The sequence below is a fragment of the Trachymyrmex septentrionalis genome, unplaced genomic scaffold (assembly GCF_001594115.1).
Source record: "Trachymyrmex septentrionalis isolate Tsep2-gDNA-1 unplaced genomic scaffold, Tsep1.0 scaffold165, whole genome shotgun sequence".
Classification (NCBI taxonomy): Eukaryota; Metazoa; Arthropoda; class Insecta; order Hymenoptera; family Formicidae; genus Trachymyrmex; species Trachymyrmex septentrionalis.
Genome location: NW_017304811.1, coordinates 194,005 through 211,912, shown reverse-complemented (window position 1 = coordinate 211,912; position 17,908 = coordinate 194,005). Strand labels below are relative to the sequence as shown.

The window sequence follows — 17,908 nt, the reverse complement described above, 5'->3', positions numbered from 1 at the left end:
AAAAAAAAAAAAAAAAAAATAAAATAAATAAAAAAAATGCATATTGTATTTCGTCACCGTTTTTGAAGCACCCTACGGATTAATCAGAACTGCGCACTCAGCGAGTACGATAGTTTAAACAGCTGTACCGTTGGTACAATTTTCTGTTTGCCCATCTTGCTGCGTAAACGTGTTACCGCCGCTGTATTCGCCGGCACGTTATCGACGTTCATACTGAATTGTATCGGGCTATTCTCCGAATCTGGTTGCCGTTGGGATATCCCTGCCATCTATTTCGATTCCCGAATGCGAGTTTCGATGCCATTCTCAGATAAATGAATTAAAACTATCGCGTGACCGAACGGTGAAACAAAAGGCAATCCGAACGGCTTACGTACGCGTCGTGCATAATTCCGCGTTTCGTTCTTGAATGGCACAAAAGTGACACCGCCTGTGCATATTTAATTCAAGCGTCCTGAAACAAGAGGCACTCCGCGGGTCGTGTACATTCAAACAGCGCGAGACGAAACAACGAACGCGAACGCGCTACATTAAGCTGCATTTCGTCGGCTGTCTACATCGGGAGAGCATGACCTAATGCAAGTATTGTTATTAGATGCGTTGCTGGGGCGTGGTATTGCATGAATTTCAGCATTGCTTTGGTTCCCGTCTCTACCGCAATTTCCTTTGCTCTCCACCGCGAGTACCACCGGGAAGAGAAGATCCGTCTGACCGACGATGTTCCACACATGTGGAAACGAGCCACGAAAGGGATCTCTCACGGCGACTCACGATCCATTTGAAATTCGTGGATTTGAGCCAATTTTCATCTCTCTCTCTCTCTCTCTCTCTCTCTCTCTCTCTCTCTCTCTCTCTCTCGTGTAACAAGGCAAACCCTCATCACTCCAAGTTATGTATCTTTCCCGCGGAATGTGTATTTCCTATCTTACGTCGTTGCATTAATTTGCTTACGTTACATTAATTTTCCGCAGACTTGCTATTAGTCGCTCGTAAAAAGGATAAATCAACAGCGTATATTGCGAAATAAGTTTATAAAAATTTTATTCATTCAACGTTTACGTCATTATTACGTTATTATTATTATTATTATTTTTTCCAATCGTACATTTCTCGACAGGAATTCGAGCGCCGATATGAAAGTGAGTTATAAAGTGAATTCTATTCGGCGATCCAATTCAAACTAACTTGCTATGCGTAACAGATTTTGCATGATCAACCGAAGTCGATTTAAACCCCCTGTTTTCATTGTAGCGAGAAATTTGCATACACACAAGCGTATTATAATCGTGTTTAAAGGACAAAATAATTTCACGGATGATTCATTATTATCGCGCCCCGGCGACGGTCGACTCGTACATGCAGCGGACCATCACATGGCGCGAATAGATAATGAGAGGCCGAGGTGAAGCGTCATTGCGTTTTAATTTGATTCTACGCTCGTTACGTCGTTTGTCGCTTATGCACAGGACGGATCGCTCAACACTTAGCGGGTGCACGAATTACTCACGCGCCAGGAATATCAATGTCACTTGCCAGTGGACGGATTATATACCTAACTGAATCCAGTTGTCGATTCCGCGCGTTCCGCTCTATAAGATGGGTAATTGACGGAGCGACGTGAATCGATAATATACGCGGAAGTCGAGTCTGGTTTCGAACATAATAGATATCCCCGACGTCGGATTACGGTCCGTTTCGATAACACGTCTTTTTCTCCCTGCCATGCCAGTGCAATTTCGGCCGATCGTTTCGTCGCTCGTTTCCTTTCGCCTCCCCCGGCGCTGCTTTCTCCTTTATTATGTCGATATACGTAGATATATATATATATCTACGATGCGTACTCCGTTACAAAGGCTCGGGCCATTTAGATATCGACTTGCAATTTCACCGGCAATTACGAAAGACGCGGAATATATACATATGCTCGTAGATTAGATCAGATTAAATGATAATATCTACGAGACGTGAGAGCGCAACACGAACGTTCTATCATATAGCCGTTCTATCCCGTAAATGCGCCGCAATGCACGTATTTTTTTTATATGAATTATGACGTCGTTATTGAGTCGAATAATGTCGCGATATCGGCGATTTTTCATTCGTTAATCGCTCACGCAACGCAGGGCAGAATGTTCACAATTCTCTAAAATATTCCGACTATTCTAGACGGCTCGTGGGCTGTCAAGTGCTCGTATATACCTTTCGCGAGAGTTAAAAGGTCATTTGAGTCGGAGAGAACGACGGAATAAAAATGGCAGGGCGCTACTACTTTATTCGCATGAAATGTCTTTATTCATGCGCCATCAGGTGGTCCGAGATAGGCATGGCTCTCGTATATACACATCGATGCGCATGCGTCACATTTTATATGAAGCGAATCCGGTTGTTCTTGACATTTTTTTTATGGGCCCCGAATTATGGATCGATAGGGGTACTTCGTTGTACTCATTCGTATTGATTTATGTTTATTCTTTTATCGTATATGCCGCGCACGTAAAATGCACAGGTACAAAACTAATTTGCGATAAATTTTCGCCCAAGCGTCGTTACACTGTTTACGATCAGGAAGATTCCATCGGCGAACTTTTGATTGCCGTAAAGTATGGTGTACCTCACTTCTGCGCAACCCTCCCACTCGGCCGACTATGTCGCGCCAAGTAGAGTATACTGTGTCGATATTGAACGACTATTTCGATGGTACGGTTGGGAGGAAGGATCTCGGTTTTCAATTCTATCTTTCGAGCGATACCTCGATAAACTCTTTTATTGGGCGCCCAGACCCTTGATGGGAAGGGGAAATCGTTCTGTACGTACGTGTATCGTACAGATCGCGTTGCGTTCCTCTCCTGCTTCTGAGAGTTTTCTCGAAGAACGGATGGTAAGTTAATAACTTGATAATTAGATAAAAATGATAGTAGACGTCAGTATATTGGATACTAGCATCGTGCAAATACAATTAACTACAGTATCATGCGGAGAGTTAGTAGAGTGTACAGGATGCTCCATCAATATTGCATTTCTGTCAATAAGAGACTAACGTATTTGCTTTATGTAAAAAATAGGATATTGAAGCTTTTTTCTCTCAATTTCTCTCATTTCTTCTGGTTAAAGTAAAATGGATTTCACTTCAATAAAAAAGTAATTTTAAACGTGACAAATAATTTAATGTTATTAAGAGGATCTCAAAGTCCTTTATTTTACTGATTAAATATAATTTTTATAACGTATTTCTGCTTATACTTTTTTTTGTAGATTTGAAAATCCTTTTTCAAATTTAAAATACACGTATTAATGACACATGTTTGTGGGGTAGAGTTTATATTGAAAATGAAAATCGTTTAAATTAAAATATTTTTTACCATTTCTTTATTTAAGATTATTTTAAATAATGTCTTAAAATACTGATGTGTGACTCTCTGATGGTTCATGATATTTTAAGACTGTACTTAAGACAGTCTTAAAGAATTTAATAATATAAATTTTGGCTTTAATCTAATATAACATCTAAAGCTGTCAAGTCGTGACGACATTTGATATAAAACCTTTGCAATCTGAACTTATAAAATTGTAATTTCCAGATTAGTAATTTATAAGAACCAATTAGTAGTTTATAAGAACGACGTTGAGTTCTTAAAATTGTATTATAACGTTTTTTATTGGCAGAACTAGTGCACATTCAGCGCACTTTAAAGCCATTGTACACAAATCGATATAAAGATGTATGTTTAATAAAAATTTAAGAGTTAAACTGCGAAATCCTCACATTTTATCGTGCTATTTAATAAAACATATATTGGGCATTTTATCAGTTGAAATATTCTACTTTTACATTCAGATTAATACGAGTATATAACAGCTTTAACGTGCATTGAATGCGCATCAGTTCTGCCAATGGAAAGTGTTATTAGCGAATTCGGCACTAGTGTGCATTGAGTGCGAACTGTTCCACTGCTATACATTCGGCTTGTGTGCACTGTATCAGATTGTTCACTGCGTTCAGATTGTTATAATCGACAAATAAAAATTGACTCAGTGTAGTGCTGAATTTATACTCGGACCTACCGAATAAATTGAACGAGTTCAAGAAATGCACTGACGTTTCTGACAGTTTGATATACCACCAAAGTGGTTTTTCACTCGCACCAGAGCAGAGTCAGTGTGCTGAATTCGCTATTAGGCATCCACATTGAACCAAAACTGTACGTAAATACAATAAAATATTTATCGAATTAATGAAAATTGATCAAATGAATTCTCATAATGATTTAGGTTATAAAACTATTACTAGAATTCATTGCAAGAATAAATATGTAATTATATAAATGAATCCGTTTATGGTATCAATGAACATTAATTAACATTGAGTTGGGCATTAAGACGAACTTGAACTTTTAACGATCATTCATTGCACACTAAAAGTGACCAAAATATTTTTTTAGTGTATAATTTGGTACGGAAATGTGTTGAGATAATCTGTGCGTTTGTGTGCGTATTAATGTAACAATATACAAGATGTGTGTGTGTGTGTGTGTGTGTGTGTGTGTGTGTGTGTGTGTGTGTGTGTGTGTGTGTGTGTGTGTGTGTGTGTAAACGAAACGAATTCTGATCATATGAATCAGAATTCTGGTTATCATGATTGAATTTCTGGTTATCTCGACTAGAATGTTTGATAGTTCAACTATAAGTTTAGGATCCCTTCAATAGACATTGACGTATCACTTTGTCATTTGTCATATTAAGCTGTGTTGCGAGTTTGCTTATTCGAGTTATTTGAATATCAAGTTATCAAGTTATTTGAATATTTGCACACGAACATCGAACAATTTTGTTGAAGTATATAAAAATTTATCTAGATACAGATCTGAAAATTCATTTGTAGAATCATCAAAATAGTTACATAAGAATCTCAAACATGATGAAGCAATTTTTGTAAAATGTTTTGACATTCTGTAGCAACTATTATAGTTTAAGCGTCTTATTATATAATTTTGACGCTCGAACAAAATTATTTTCAAATCTATGTTTACGTATAGTTAAATTCTTAGACAATATCTATACTGAATATCGAATAATATTCGATCGTACATGTGAGAATATAATCAATGCCTTTAACGGTCTAAGCGGATCTTAAGTGCTTGTATAATTCTGTGTGACTTTATATATATATATACTACGTAGATTTTTAGATATTTCATCAAAACTCTCTTTTCCGTTTGAATTTATATCAGGTTACGATAACGGCGATAGAGTTGGTCGTTTCTTCGAATATAAGCGTATTTCGAAGGCCCCCGTGGGCGCACGCAACAAAGTACGAGACAAAATGAGAGAGATTCGTGCCTCAATTAAAATTTACTTGTCGCGGGCTCGGCACCACCGTTAGTAGGCACGTTGCCCGTGCGTGACCGGCCTCACTGATATCTAATGTCAATCCTGAGTGTTGTTTCGAACATGGTGCAGTCCCGACCAGCCAACGCCGTCCGCCATGGTAGCGGTCGCACGAGAGCACCTTTCGCGATTGCTCGCATAGACACGTGATTTCTACACGTATATACTAACGTTCACACGCGCATACACACATGGACGTGAGGATGAAAATCGATAGCCCTTTCGAGGATTTCCTCGATTGCGAATCTAACGATTGTCACTTGTTCGTTCCCTCCTCCGCCTATCCCATCTATTCAAACGCCACAAATTAGCATTTTACGATGCGGCCAAAAGGACAATGGGGTTTGCGTTAAATTCGGTGGAAGAAGAGTAAAGTGGGAGAACCATTACTGTGATCGGGGAAATCTCGGCTGAGTGCTTCATTTAAAATCGAGCGATCCTATGTTTATGGAGCGAGAGGGGGAGAGCGACGAAGGGGAGCGAACCACCCTGTCAGGATTCATTCTTAATCGAACCGATTCTCTTAAGAAATCATATTCGATCTCTACAGACAGAGGTAGCTATATCAAAGCTACCTTCTTTTTATGTGACTTTTCTAAGAATAATGTCGTTTTAAAACGTCTCTTTTAAGATTTCCTTTCGGTGTATCAACTGCTAAGATAATAACTCTAAAATAAAAATCGGAGATTTAAAAAAGAATTTTTGAAATAGAATAAAGTTTAATAAATTTAAAAATAATGTTTTTATACTGAAACACACAGTGTTCTTTTAATTATCAAAAGTACATTCTTGAATTTTACCTTTGTATTCGTTGATTTAACGCATATTATTTAAAAGTCGTGATTTAAAACTTGCTGAAATTACATTCACACGTAATTACGTATGCTTTAAATACGTAGCTTTAAAACTTAGATATCGAATCGTCGAATGGTTTGTACTACATTTACATATCTCTGCTTACCTGGCATCGGTCAATGAAATTCGAAGCTATTTGATGATTGGACAGTGCGGTTACGAAACTGACTATGGCATGGAATCATTAAGCGAGGTTCCGAATCAGGAATAGGGCGCGATTTGTTCGATGACACAATCCTCTTCCCGAACTACATGCGACAGAAATTCGGTATTTGCGTACGGACAGATCTGAAATTCCTACCTTGCCAATGCTTCGTGATAGATACGCGTTTGTATGTCATAACGTAGCAAGTATGTAAAGCAGCATGAAGTATATTGAATGATAAATATGTTGTTGCATCTGATATCGCAGATAGTATTACATACGCGCTCTCTCTCGCATTCTATCCCTTTGTAAGCAGAATCCTTTGAATCCTGCAATAATCTGGAGAATTTTCTCACTCCATGCACATATTTTACACGTTCTTGGAATGTGAACTATTTTTGTTGTATTGAAATTTTTCAAATACTTTATTCTATTATAGAAAAATATATTGTTTGTCAATTTTTAATTGTTCAGCTAAAATAATTCAATCTTAAGCCAAAATCCTGAAAACGTTGAATCAATGACGATCTCTCTTTTTTTTTTTTTTTTTTGTAGAATATTGCGCACTTCGATTCTTTAATTTATAGCTTATCGCGCTTTTTCTCTCGTTTTTTTTTAATTTTAGCATTTATTTCCACGAGATCTGGCCGCCAGATTCATGTATAGGATTGCCAATTTACCGGCAATCCAATATACGATTACTATCAATTACTACTAAATTCGACGTTATTGAATTTCAATGCCATTCACTGCAGTGAAAACTTGTTTAATTCGTATCGATCCATTATCATATCTATTTAACGCCGTGTACAATTCGACAACTCGGTTTTAGATCATTTTACACCATTTAGCAGTAATAACTATAATTGTAAATTGTAAAAAAATCAGGATTTTTATCAAATTTTACGCGTCATCACTTTAAAAAGTGTTGGAAGTACAATTAGTACATCGCATGTACATAGACGTATGTGTACGTATGTGACGCTGGTTTACAGGATCGTAAACATCAATGACCTGTGTTGCGGACAGCGTAACGCGGGACGCGTGTAATTCAGCTGCATGCAAGTTACAGTTGTCGATTGACCATCGAACCGAGCAATATGTTCCGCTAAAACGCGACAGCGCGGTTTGCATTTAGACGCGATGAGAGTGGGTGCAATTTCTGGTGTACCGTGATTTACTCGTCATAAAATTCTGACGCGCAAAAAGCGATTCTCTCCTCGGGATTAATGTGGCGTAAGTAATGCGTCTCCGATGGAACGTACATATTTGTGGAGAGGAGGGCTCGCGGATTATTTCTTCATCCATGATATTTCACCTTGGAACGTTAAAATAATACGTAATAATAATACTTGCGTACAAGTGCGTGTTTCGTTACTCATTACCGCGACACACGTTGATCATATTACACCGAGATTACATCTCTACGTGTGTTACGATAAATTTCTGCTCCTAGAGCGCGTATCTGGTAATTTTGTTAATTAACCTCATAAGCAACATCGGCAGGATTAGGATGAAGACAATATCTAGGATGCATGTGATTATCTTGTGAATGAAGACATCGGTTGATTAGAGGACAAATTAAGAAGAGAGACGGTGCATTAATGCGATATGCTACGTTCATATAATGCAAACGGCACAAGAGATTATATTATACATATACGTGTTAATTTTCTTAGTATCAAGTTAATATGGTATACACGTCTGTTTTTTATCGATATAGAATATCGATCTGCCTACTTAAATTAATGTTTCCTCGGCGCAACGAACGGTTTTCCGTTACGAAAGTTACGCGGTGAAGCAGGCCGAAATTAACGATAAGTTATTATAATATGCTATTTCGTAGGCGGGTTGCGAGAGTTGTGGTACTTTAGAGCGCCAAAGTAAACTCGGTCCTGGTGCCAGGATCTTCCCGTATCGGACCAACCAGAGTTTACTTCCAGAGTTCGGAGTTTCGTAATTTGCTGTCGGTGGGTCGAGACGTCGCATTATTGTGTACGCCGCAGTTGTAATAATCTCTGTCCTAATTACTACGCTATGATAAAATAAGATTCCACTCTGGAATTGAAAACGCTTTGAAATGACGGGGAGTTTCTTGATTACATTCGCGTAAGTAGAACACTCCCGTTGTTCGCACTTCGTTAGGTGTCATTTATATCTTTCTTATTAAAATAAAAATGTTAAAAGCCGAAAACTAAATTCTAACCGAAGAATATACGAAGAGCGAAGTGCTTTTTTGCAGCTTTTTTGCAGCTTCCGACTATATAACCACGTGGCAATGAGTTCTCGAATAAATGCATGTGAGCAAACGTGACTTTTCAGACGCCGTGGATCGCTCGCATTTTCTAACGATAATGCGAAAACTTGTTCGCGTAGAAGAATGCTTCGCGATGAAAATTTTGCATATCGCGCCGCCGTAATACTTGTTACATGAATAGTATGCGCCAAGATTTCCACGTGGTTTGCATTTTGTCGAAATTTATGAGACTGGTTTACGGGCATTGGGATAGCAATTGATTTGAATATCGAGTTTTCTTAATCGTTCCGTCGCGATTCTCAGACCGGCGAAATCTTCTCAACGATCGCAGCAAGAATACTTTCAATATCGTAGCGCATAAAGTACATCATGAATTATTTCTCTCTCTCTCTCTCTCTCTCTCTCTCTCTCTCTCTCTCTCTGTCTCCTACCACTATTTAATTCACTGCACCTCCATTGAATTGATTTTCCGTATTTTTCAACCGCGATATAAAATTAAAATAGTGTGACTTATCTTTTTTTATTAATATTTATTAATTTTGATAGTTATTTTTTAATTGTATTTTAAATCAGATGTCATGTTATATTACATTATAATTTAAAGAAATATACCGAAGGAAACTGCTTCCATATAATTGAAAACGAAAATGAATAATTTTAAATATTAACAACTTATTTAATTTTGAACTCCAAAAAGGCATTGTTTCCAACGACGCGATGAATTTAATTAAGCACATTGTATTTCTTAAACCGATTTTATTTTAAAGTAATTGAAATTAGTTTAATTATATCGACATAAACTATCATTAGAATCTGCTACACTCTGTGATTTGTAGTTTCAATCCCTTTTCTGATTTTCCCTTAATTATTAGGCACTGATCCTTCAAATTAATTCTGCTTTAATATAATGTAATAGTCCATTGCTTTTGCGCGCTTTTACTGCATGAATCGTTACGTTTAATTTCCGAGAGCGTCGCATCACGACCCTGTTCCACTATTCCTTCATCTTCTGTTATTGTAGTAGTCGAGAGAACTGATTCACTCGACGGCAGAAACAGTCACAGCTGCGCCGACAGTTCGCTGCCGTATCTCTCGTTTGCCAGTTGCACACTTTGCATTATTTCTCGCTCTTTTTCCCCACGAAATGCATATTATCCGGCATGCTTATCCGGCCGATTGCTTTCACGTTTTCAATCATTTCTAAATACTCTTGTCTCTTTTTCCTTCTTTATTTCCTTTCTCTTTCTTCTCTTTTGAGAAAATCTACGCGCAGACCGGTATATATCTCGTGAAGTATAATAAAATGGGAGTAGAGATGCTGTTTTTATCTCACGATACGATATGAAGTAACAGAGAATTTTTGGTATCTGTCCGTGGTGTTACAGTCGGCGTGGCTGGAATTGCAACGGGTATCGAATCATAATCGGATGAGGGACGTAACTCGCGATTAACGAACACGAAAATTGGCACGGATGAAGAGCGCTTTTCGAATATTGTCAACGGATTGCAACGCTGTCCGCTCGATTTCGTGCAGACACGAGTACGGCAATAACATACGGACTGTCGGATGGCTGAATTTATATCTGTTATGAATTTGTTGCGCGATTCATTTCGGTACAGTATGATCCGAGCGGCATATTTTGTGCGGTAATCGAATTACCGATTCTGATTTCCTCCTTCCTTTTGCCTTGCAATACATCGCGAAGCTAACTCGCGAGACTTGCAGCCAACGATGCAAGCTTGCATTGTGAAGAATGAGAGCCGCACGAGAGCATCAGAAACGGAATCATCAATGATGCACGGCTCTTTTCCCCCGTGACATCGCTGCGCTTTGGCGTACTGCCAATCTCCGTTGCCACGGTGTTCCTTTCTTGCGAACCTTCGTAGCAATTTTCCATTCTTGCGATCGCAATATATGTCACGGACACAGCAAACTTTATTGCTTTGCGTTTCGAGATTCTTGTACAGTAAATGATTTAAAAATCATATTATTAATATTCATAAAGTTTCCGAAAAGATTAAACATTAATATGGGATATATCAAAAGGGTTTATCTCTATCTTTTTTAAATTTCACATTGTATGTGAATTTAAAAAAGAGAATAAAAATAAAATGAGAAATAAATAGGTTATGTCTTTTTAATATTTTATTTTAAAGAATCATCTTATGATAAAAAGTTATAAAAACTTGTAATATAATATACTAGCATCAGAATGGTTGTCATTAATTTTATTTACATAAAGTACTTGACTATAATTGAATGATATAAAATTAATTATCCGACGATTGATCGATAGTGAAATTCACATGTGTGAAAGTACATGTGACACAAACTCGACCTAAACTCGACCGTAAGGCCTCACATAAATCAGTATTATCTCGCATTAATGCGCTACTAGTGCGGTGGTAATGTTCATAGATACGCTTGTAATGAACACGCTACGCATCCTGTACGTTAATCCACGTAAAGAATATCTCATCTGTGTTATCACAGTTGCGCAAATCAATATATCAATATGCATATATATATATATATAAAATATAAATTATATATGTTATACACACAGTATCTCATAACTATCACACTTCTTAAGGACGTATTCCTGAGGTAATTTTGAGACGAAAATCTTATATGAAAATATCGAGACTACAATAATTTTTTCAATTATAAGCTAATTTTAAATGCTTATAAATAAAACCATTTTACTTTTATAACCTTTATTATTATTTCTGGATTCTCTTGAACATTCTAAGGCTCGAAAATATCTATAATAGTTTTTGAATTACAAACTATTTTTAACCAATTATAATTTAAAAACTATTGTAGCCTTGACATTTTTGTATTAGAATTTTCGTCTCAAAATTACCTCAAGGAGGATTACGTCCTAAAGAGAAAATGCGGTCTAATAAGGTCTGTAACACAAATAAATTTAGAAAAAATTGAAATTGGTAATTTAAATTTTTGTTAGATATATTTACATATATTTATATACATACGTATGTAAAGATATAATATGATTGTTTACCTGAGCAATAAAATTACTTATTAACCGAAAACTTTTGGCAGCCACTTATACATACATACACTTAAAAATTTTATGAAATTTAATGTACTTTTAAGTTACACAATTTAAATTTAATTTTATGGCGTTACATTAAATTTATTTATAATTGAAAAATATATTTGCGTACATGTACATGTAAATTTAATGTATTTTTCATAAAACTTGATAAAATTTAATGTACTTTTCATAAAATTTCATAAAATTTAATGTACACGTTCATTACAATTTAAGTAACTACTACTACAACTTAGTTTTCTGTTAAATTATTCATTACTTTTAATTTTGTTCACAACCACGAGCTTGATTTATATGTAAAGGGAAGCATTTCTAACAGTGTATACATACAGACATATATAATGTATGTGCGTGCGTGTGTATGTTTATCTTTATGACTAAGCATGCATATTTTTATGTTGTAATTACATAATAGTCTTTTTTTTTTTCAGATATTGCTGCAAGCTGCGAAGTTTCCGACAGTTTTCTGTCCAATTCAGGCGGATACAGAAAGTAAGACATGCATTATATATTACACTATATATAAAATTGCATTTTTTACAGTTTTGTATGAGTTTAAAAAATCGCATCTACAGAGTGCTTCGACATTTAAAATATTAAAAAAAGATTTTTTAAAAATAAGTAAAAAAGTTTTGTGTAAATTTTTTTATTTCGAGCAATAGTTATTGAGATAAAAGGGTTTAAATATAGCTAATTATAGATTACGTTTAGACAGCCATCTGTTCATGAATCGCATGTGTGGTAACAAACTACTATATTTAAGCGCGCACTTGAACGTTCAAACGTAGTCCATATTTAATCGTCATCCGTAATTGATCATATTTAAACTGTCGTAAATTATTGCATAAAATAAAAATTTACAAATAACTTTTTTACTTAATTTATTAAAAACTTCTTTGCTGTAGCATTTTGATTCGCAACATCCTTTCCATCTATTCTATCGGAATATCATACATCCTGTATACGTAGGTATTAACAGAGAGGCTAGCTTTGATGAACTTATGTTGTGGAAGCTGCAAGCTTTCACATTGAACTATTTGGCGTGCGCTAGAGGTTACTCTTGTCGAAAATATCTTTGTGCGATCCAATACTTGCGTGGGTCGATATATCGATAGCTACATATTTATTTAGCAAATTTTTTGCAAGGATATGTAATATACGCGTCTCTAGCGCAGGGCTCTCTCGTTTCTCGGTCCGGTCGGTAAATAAATATTGGCTTTCGGCGACAAACGGGAGATACGCCGTCAATTCGAGTATCTATCGAACAATATTTATTTAGAGTATCGATTTTGTTGTAGAATATTGGCTTCCTCGGCAGTAGCGATCGGATTTTATCGCTTTCTCTTCTCTCTTTTCTCTACATCAGTGTCGTTCATAAATCATGAACTTCCTTTGCTACTCTAAAACTTATGTATATACGATGAATAGTTAATATTACATAGTACACCGGGAAAATTCCTGAAATGATAGCGAGTGATGTTCGTAAAATCGGTTATACGTATTGTTCATGTTATGTCAAGCAGTATTGATACGATGTTCATGCAAATGCGTTCCTAGCGACGCGACGTGATTAATGTGGACACAATTCGTATCGAACATGGAAATAATAGACTGTTATTCTTGGTAGTTATTCAGTGATTGTCAATTATTCACTTGTATCTTGTCTTATCATTTCTAAGCACATAATATTTCTAGAATGTTATACATTAAGAAAAAAATTTTCTTTATTTTAGTGAATATATTTACTAAAATTAAAGAAATAAGATTAAATTTATTTAATTTGAATAAATATTAATCAAACTATAAAACTTCATCTTTTTCTCAATTATAGTAAATGAAAGCATTAAGATTAGAAAATGACTCGTTGATAAATTTTAAAGTCGAAACTTCAAAATGAAAATAAGTAAAGTATATTTTTTGACAATACAATTTCGTTTAATTCTGTATAACTTGTAATACAGAATGTAAAAATAATCAAAAATTTACACCTTATCATTTTATGTTGAAAATTAGTACTTGGTAGAAAGTGGAAGTTGTAATTTAATAATCATTAATTATGTTATATTATAAGTTTTACAAGTTAAGAATAATTTTCTTTCAATAGAGTTTGCTTGAAATGAATAAATATAATTGGAAAATTAATTATTAAAAAATAATTAAATTTCGATAGTTCCGTTGATTGAATAAAAATTAATAAATTATTTTCTTTATAAGAGAATAATATTCTTCTGGTAAATTTGTATAATTACTTATTAAAAAAAAATGTGTTCACAGTTGTATACACACACATGATTTATTAAAATTAAAGAAATTTTCTTATTTCTTTATTTTTAGTATATTTTTTCTCAGCATATATTATTTATCGCGTTTTTAATATTCAATAACATTAAGAATATTGTCATGTAGGGCAACGATTGATTTGTAAAATTATAGCAGCTAAATTTCAAGCAGCACTGAAATCGGTGTTTAAATCAACGTTCTTCTAATACATTTCACGATGTACGTAGTTTTGTAGTCCTGTTTACTCTTAGTCGGTCTACTTTGTTACTGACAGTTCAACACGTACCGCAACTACACCTATTGTATACTACACCACGTGTATCATTCGAACGTGTCTAGTGCAACATTTTCCCGGCTTGATGCTCCGTACGTGCAGCACACTCGCTTTACAGTCAAGTCGACTATGTTTTCTACTGTTCCGTAACGTCACCGGCGGCGATATAGAAGGCATCGAACAGGCTATATTTCACTGTCTCTCTCGATGCTTTCAATTAACAATATTTATTCGTACAGTGGAAGCAGTTTAGTTTGATTATAACGCGTTGCATCGTCTACACATACACACACACACACACACACACACACACACACACACACACACACACACACACACACACAAAACCACACTATATCATGATCTATGCATCTAAATCTTACATCCTCTTTGTAACTGCAGAAATCTGATTCACGCAACCTGATTGGTTGCTTTAAGCAGTTTAATGCTTTCTACCCAACCTGTCACGGTTGCAACAATGTGGCCGAAATCAGCTTACGTTCACCGCATAAACTCACTGGACCGCAGGATCGATTCTGTCAATTAATCAAGCCGCTAGCTACGAGCGGTGATCTTAACCATGATCGATATCCTCTCGTGTTTCGTCCCTGCTTGACGCGTGTGAGATTGATTTTATTTCTCGACTGCACGTGATCCAATTTTGATGAATATCTCTCGGCGAATGATGACCGCGGCGTCACCTCGATTTCATCTCGACTCCGGAAGTAGTTTTAAATTAAACATTCGTCGCACTTGGTTTAATAAAGCTTAATGCACAGACTGTGTTGACAGCAACAAGTGCAAATTGCGTCGCCACGTATTACCGCGGCGACAACACGACCTATCCTCCGTTTGCCATTGTAATAATTCTCGAGCCCTTTCGCCGGCTCCGCCTTTATCCATCTTTGTCGTGCCTGCACTAGTATTTCCAGCGAGCATACGACTATGGGATTTTCATGTAGCTTTGAGCGCACGCGGGATACCCAGGGGCCGACGGCACGTTTCATCGTCGTTGCACTCGCCAGCATTGTCGTTTTCGTCTTCTTAACGGTAGTCTCCTTAACCCGCGGGGCACGCTTAACCGCCAGTGAAGCTACGATAAAATAGCGCATTTTGAACGTTCTTATTCCCTCTCTCGTATTTTGCCTCTCCTCGGGCTTTTCTTTCTCAGGCGTCTTCTTTTTCTTCTTTCTTCGCCCGCTTTGTTGGGCGCCAAAGGCGTCGAACCGCGTGAAGAGGTTTAGCGGGGCGATAACGACAAGCAAAGTGGAAGTTTAAATGGACGTCGGAAGATGCAAAGGATACGGTCCACCGAAAACCCGAAAGGCAATGCCGGCTTGAACCTCGGAGGCTCAGTCGAATCTCGAAGCGGGCCGACGCGCGAGATATTTATTTCGTTACGAACGTGAACGTAGCTTTTAGGAGATTGCATTCTGTTTGTTGCCCGAATTTATTGACTTTGATCCTGGCTGCGGCATTTTTCCGCTTACCCTCCTCCACGTTGGTGAGCATGCGCAAGTGCACGAACGTAAATGTGTTGTAAGTCGAGGTATAAAGCGCCGATGAAAAATTTCATGACGAAAAATTCCATAATACATCCCTTGCATGCATTTATATCAGTAATTCCCGCGATAAATCAAAGTCCGAAACACTTTAGCTCTTCAACATATGCACATGTGAAAAAGTAATCGAAATAATAATAAACACCACTCTCAAAGATTGACGAGACTTCTGACGTCTTTATGACCTGTATTTATAGTCACGTTTCTGCTGATGAACTCGGCTAAAACCTGTCTGGGTACGAGTTATAGTTTGATAAATGGATCTCAAGAGTCAAAGTGATATTTTTAATCACAATTTAACTAAGAAACTTCAAGTTTTATTTTGAAACACAGCTCTGCTTTGCTTCTCGCGATTCAATATTAATTAAGAGAGGATTACGTATATATACATTGTATCAATAATTTATAAATCTCATGTAATCTCAATTAAATGTAGGAAAAATTGCGTAAAGTAAAAACTAATTGGAAAAGAAATTGTGCTTAAACAATTTTAATAGTTTAAATATTCAGCTCGGAAGTAAAACGATTTCTCATCAATAAAAAGACCGGATTTGAAATTTAATCTTTAAAAACGTAAAATTTTTCAAGTATTATAATTAAGACAGACTAACAAAATATTACTCTCTTTTATAATTTTTTGCACTCTAAATGATGACGTTGGACAATCATTTTTTTATATTGTGTATGTTGTTTATTGGAATAGCACGATACGTACTTTTTATTGTGAACATACCAACGAGATGGACATATTGGCAGTATTAAATCTACCGTTTTAATCTATTTAATTTAATCTATTTAATGAATAAATTTTTTGCTTTGATTGTAAAAATTAAATGAGATAAAGTTCCGAAAACTTTTGATTTCAATGAAACTTTGTTCATCAAAAGCTTTATTTCGGATTAAAATAAAAGTTTTTAAAAGGATTTTGGCGATTTCTATGACAAAGCCATTTTAAAAATAGTATTAAAAATACGGTTAATGTTCACATTAATGGCAATTTCCGATTTTAATGATTTTGAAGTATACATTAAGGGAAACAGATTATAGAATTCTCTTAATCCGAATGTAAGAGATGTGAAACTATATAACTATTCTCATTTCGCATTGTAAGCAAGTGGGCGGTGTGAGGTGGACTTCGCTTCACGTAGAAACTTGGAAACTCGTGTGAATCCTTCTTCCTTTAATATACTTCATTGAAATTGGTGTGTGATTTCGTCAGTAATATAAACATTTACTAATCTTATTATTTTATATCTTAAAAATAGTTTCATCATATAGAAGTCGCTGCTTTATCGATTTAATAGGATTTACACACATACGATTTACGTCATCGATACATATTGTTACATCAATATCGCACGCATATATACACATAAATGTTCCTAATGGATTTTCATATTGAATTAGATGTCCAAGTCAAATTCTAAGAACTCAACGTTGTTTCTTCATGTAATCTACTAGTCTGAAGTCTCCAATTTCGTAAGTAAAGATTGTAGAGCTTTTATATCAAGTAGATGTTACCACGACTTGACAGCTTTAGACGTTATATTGAATTAAGAAATGGTACCGATTTCAATTTAAAAGGTTTTTTCTTGGCTTAAATTTTACTTTGCAGACTACACTGAAAAAATATATTAAATTTTAGTAAATTTGTTTGAATAGTTCTAAGTAAATATTTACTAAATGTAATATACACGTACTTGGTCCAAAGAACTATTAATTTGTGATTTAACTTATTATTTTTGAGTTATTGAGTTATTGAGTAAATATTTATTTATTCTAAGAACATGTTTACTTATTATTATTCAAACTTAGTATTATTAAAAAAATATGTATGTAAGATTTAGTAATTTTTTTTAGTGAAGTATTTGCACATATTTTAATTCTGGAAAATAATTCTTAAATCTGGAAAAAAGTAATATACACAAAACTTCTTTATGAAAATTACTACATTTAATCGACGTAAAAGAGATGAATTTAGGATCTTAATTAATTATTTTTCCACTTTTTGACGTCTCAGGAGGAGTAACAATTCAGTAGGTTTAATAAATAAAAAGCTGAGATTTCTCA

At 35.5% G+C, this 17,908-nt stretch overlaps 1 protein-coding gene across 1 annotated transcript in view; it reads left to right on the top strand.

Annotated features, from left to right (window-relative positions):
- The window catches only part of LOC108746309, a 260,533-nt gene that overhangs the window by 88,398 nt on the left and 154,227 nt on the right, over positions 1–17,908 (top strand). Inside the window, exon 3 of the mRNA XM_018483001.1 lies at positions 12,154–12,214. The gene's annotated coding sequence lies outside the window, so the exon portion shown is untranslated. The remainder of the gene's footprint in view (positions 1–12,153; positions 12,215–17,908) is intronic.